This window comes from Bombus fervidus, unplaced genomic scaffold, assembly GCF_041682495.2.
Source record: "Bombus fervidus isolate BK054 unplaced genomic scaffold, iyBomFerv1 scaffold0175, whole genome shotgun sequence".
Lineage (NCBI taxonomy): Eukaryota > Metazoa > Arthropoda > Insecta > Hymenoptera > Apidae > Bombus > Bombus fervidus.
This window is the reverse complement of record NW_027212736.1, coordinates 10,001-15,000: the sequence shown is the minus strand read 5'-3', so window position 1 is coordinate 15,000 and position 5,000 is coordinate 10,001.

Here is a 5,000-nt window from a genome sequence, read left to right as displayed (position 1 = left end):
AAACCAATACTCCGCTGGAATCGACAATTTAATTCCAAACACAATTTCGCTACGTACGGCCGTCGATGCGAACGATGGTCGTACGTAGCGATTTTTTTTTCCTTTAAATCCAATAGAGATAACGTCTCGAGGGCGTGCCCGGGCGCCACTCCCCCCCCCCCCCAACCCCCCGCATCGCGGGTCAGCGCCGGGGTACGTACGATATTCTTAAGGTACGTACGTACGTACGTACGAACGACGACGATATTCGTACGGCGAGACGCGCGCTCGCTCCTCTTTTACTTTTCGTTCTCTCGTTTTTTCCTTCTTTCACCATCGACCAAACCGCTCTCGATCGATCCAAGAAACGAGACGAAAGTAACGAAAAATTAACGTAACGAAAATATACCGTGGACGTACGAAGTAACGGTCGCGATCGTTGCTCGCTCGCTGCGCTCGCTCGAACTTATACTAGCCCAACCCAAAACCGATCCCGCCAGTTTCTCCGATTTTAAGAGAAATCGAGGAACGAACGCGAAAAAGGGATTGGTTTTGGGTTGGGCTAGTTTTTTTTTCGAGCGAGCGCAGCGAGCGAGCAACGCTCGAGAGCCCGTCTGACTTTGAAAAATTTTCGTACCGAACGGTTATTTCCAGTTATTTCGCTTAAAAGCGTTGTGATGCGTATATATTTTTACATAAATGGGAATATCATGTATTCCTACGTCGGGATTAAGCGTTTATTTCGTCCCGAGAACTTTAAAAAAAATTTTTAAATCGAACCGTTTTTTCGAATTTTTTCGCTTAAAAGCGTTACAAGGTGCTAATATTTGTGCATAAATCGCTTTAAAATGACGTTTTACATCGGGATTAAGGGTTTATTTCGTCCCCGAAAGGTGCCGTAAAAAATTTACGATCGCGCCCGAGACGTTGGAACTTAGTCTCATTCTCGAGCGGTACGTTGGGACTTAGAAAAATTTTCGACCGAAAAGTTATTTCGAGTTATCTCGCTTAAAAGCGTTGTAAGGTGTGAATATTTTTATAGAAATCGTTATGGTTCGACGAATTCTAGTCGAACGTAACGATTTCGTTTTATTTTTTTAAAAAATTGCCCCTTCCGGACCGACATGACCGGGCGGTTGGCACTTCGTCGATCCCCCGGCCGGTACGTAGGGACTTAGAAAAATTCCGGTCCAAAAAGTTATTTCGAGTTATTTCGCTAAAAAGCGTTACGAGGTATGAATATTTTTATATAAATGGGAATATTATGTATTTCTACGTCGGGATTAAGCGTTTATTTCGTCCCGAGAACGTTAAAAAAAAATTTTTAATCGAACCGTTTTTTCGAATTTTTTCGCTTAAAAGCGTTATAAGGTGCGAATATTCTTGCATAAATCGCTTTAGAATGACGTTTTACATCGGGATTAAGGGTTTATTTCGTCCCCGCAAGGTGCCGTAAAAAATTTACGATCGCGCCCGAGACGTTGGAACTTAGTCTCATTCTCGAGCGGTACGTAGGGACTTGGAAAAATTCCGGTCCAAAAAGTTATTTCGAGTTATTTCGCTTAAAAGCGTTATAAGGTATGAATATTTTTATAGAAATCGTTACGGTTCGACGAATTCTAGTCGAACGTAACGATTTCGTTTTATTTTTTTTAAAAATTGCCCCCTCCGGACCGACATGACCGGGAGGTTGGCACTTCGTCGATCCCCCGGCCGGGACGTAGGGACTTAGAAAAATTCCGGTCCAAAAAGTTATTTCGAGTTATTTCGCTAAAACGCGTTATGATGCGTATATATTTTTACATAAATAGCAATATTATGTATTTCTACGTCGGGATTAAGCGTTTATTTCGTCCCGAGAACTTTAAAAAAAAATTTTTAATCGAACCGTTTTTTCGAATTTTTTCGCTTAAAAGCGTTATAAGGTGCGAATATTCTTGCATAAATCGCTTTAAAATGACGTTTTACGTCGGGATTAAGCGTTTATTTCGTCGCTGGAAAGTTATATAAAAAAAGTACGAACTCGTCCGGGACGTTGGAACTTAGTCTCATTCTGGACCGGTACGTTGGGACTTAGAAAAATTTTCGACCGAAAAGTTTTTTCGAGTTATTTCGTTAAAAAGCGTTATGAGGTATGAATATTTTTATATAAATCGCTATATTATTATATTTTACGTCGGGATTAAACGTTTATTTGGTCCTGAAAACGTTAAAAAAAAATAGTGGACCGACGCGACTCGGCCCGTCGGACTTTGTCATACTCTCCACCGGTACGTAGGGACTTAGAAAAATTTTCGACCGAAAAGTTTTTTCGAGTTATTTCGCTTAAAAGTGTTATAAGGTATGAATATTTTTATATAAATCGCTATATTATTATATTTTACGTCGGGATTAAACGTTTATTTCGTCCCGAAAACGTTAAAAAAAAATTTTTAATCGAACCGTTTTTTCGAATTTTTTCGCTTAAAAGCGTTATAAGGTGCGAATATTCTTGCATAAATCGCTTTAAAATGACGTTTTACGTCGGTATTAAGCGTTTATTTCGTCGCTGAAAAGTTATATAAAAAAAGTATGATCGCGCCCGGGACGTTGGAACTTAGTCTCATTCTGGACCGGTACGTAGGGACTTAGAAAAATTTTCGACCGAAAAGTTTTTTCGAGTTATTTCGCTTAAAAGTGTTATAAGGTATGAATATTTTTATATAAATCGCTATATTATTGTATTTTACGTCGGGATTAAACGTTTATTTGGTCCCGAAAACGTTAAAAAAAAATAGTGGACCGACGCGACTCGGCCCGTCGGACTTTGTCATACTCTCCACCGGTACGTAGGGACTTAGAAAAATTTTCGACCGAAAAGTTTTTTCGAGTTATTTCGCTTAAAAGTGTTATAAGGTATGAATATTTTTATATAAATCGCTATATTATTATATTTTACGTCGGGATTAAACGTTTATTTCGTCCCGAAAACGTTAAAAAAAAATTTTTAATCGAACCGTTTTTTCGAATTTTTTCGCTTAAAAGCGTTATAAGGTGCGAATATTCTTGCATAAATCGCTTTAAAATGACTTTTTACGTCGGGATTAAGCGTTTATTTCGTCGCTGGAAAGTTATATAAAAAAAGTGCGAACTCGTCCGGGACGTTGGAACTTAGTCGCATTCTCGAGCGGTACGTAGGGACTTAGAAAAATTTCGGACCGAAAAGTTTTTTCGAGTTATTTCGTTAAAAAGCGTTATGAGGTATGAATATTTTTATATAAATCGCTATATTATTGTATTTTACGTCGGGATTAAACGTTTATTTCGTCCGTGGAAGGTTAAAAAAAAACGGACGGATACGACCGGGCCTTTGGAACTTTGTCTCATTCTGGACCGGTACGTTGGGACTTAGAAAAATTTCGGCCGGCGGAAAAGTCCGAAATACTTATTTCGAGTTATTTCGTTAAAAAGCGTTATAAGGTATAAATATTTTTGCGGAAACGGTTATATCTCTATTAAATACAACTGGATTAAACGTTTTTTCGAATTTTTTAAAAAATTTGTGTTCGACGAACTGACACGACTGCGATATTTGTTTAATTATTTCGTTAATTAACGTTGCAAGGTATATATTTTTTTGCATATTTCTCGTTGTTTCAACGTGTTCTAATCGATTAAGAACGTGGTTTTTGTCCGTATTCGTTAAAAGAGGTGGTTTACTGATGCGATTTTGAAAAAAAAAAAAAATTAAATTTTTCGATAAAAACTCGTTTAAAATATTAAAATAAGCGGTGCGTTAAAATATCTCGACGATAGGACGTTTTATAACGGTACTTTATTGGAACAAAGTGGTCGAGCGTTTCAGAGACTAAGTCCGACGGTACGTTGGGACTTAGAAAAATTTCGGCCGGCGGAAAAGTCCGAAAAGCTTATTTCGAGTTATTTCGTTAAAAAGCGTTATAAGGTATAAATATTTTTGCAGAAACGGTTATATCTCTATTAAATACAACTGGATTAAACGTTTTTTTCGAATTTTTTAAAAAATTAGTGTCCGTCGAACTGACACGACTGCGATATTTGTTTAATTTTTTCGTTAATTAACGTTGCAAGGTATATATTTTTTTGCATATTTCTCGTTGTTTTAACGTGTTCTAATCGATTAAGAACGTGGTTTTTGTCCGTATTCGTTAAAAGAGGTGGTTTACTGATGCGATTTTGAAAAAAAAAAAAAAATTAAATTTTTCGATAAAAACTCGTTTGAAATATTAAAATAAGCGGTGCGTTAAAATATCTCGACGATAGGATGTTTTCTAAGGGTAGTTTATTCGAAAAAAGTGGTCGAGCGTTTCAGAGACTAAGTCCGACGGTACGCTCTAACGGAGGTTTTACATGGTAAGCGCCCGGCCGCTGGCCCGGCCGGCGCCGACCGTCCGGCCGGCGCTTTGGTATCTATAAGAGACACGTCGAGTCGGACGGTCCGGACGGAACAGCGTCGAGCGCGTGGCTATTCTACGGCCTCGGTTGAGAATTCAGTCACCGCTCCTCGAGTCTTAGTGAACTTTTTTGCTATTTCTCGACTGTTCCTTCGTTCTCGTATCGACTCTTTCTCTACACTGCTGCGCCGCGGGTCGCTGTCCTGGACGTAATGACCAAATAACGTGGCAAGGTTCCCCTTAGTCGGGAAGCTGGATCCTGTATGCTCGCACTAACTTTAAAAAAAGTTAGGGCAGTGTGCTTGTTACTAACTGAGTATCAATTCATGCTGGTTCGGCAGAGACCGTTCCAAAACTTATGTTATAGCGTACGCAGTACGTTTTAAACATACGAAAGGCTAATGGGGAGCGTACTACCTTTTAGGAAGTGCGTTCTTTCTGATTGGAGAATATCAAAAGAACGAACGAATATGTTTCTTACGAGGACGGTACGTTCAGCATGCAGTTTACGTGCTTTTTACCGCTAAGGCATATTCGTTCAACCAACAAACCATTCTTACAGAATGATCCTATGAACAGAATGATCTTAAAATATTCCACACAAACAAT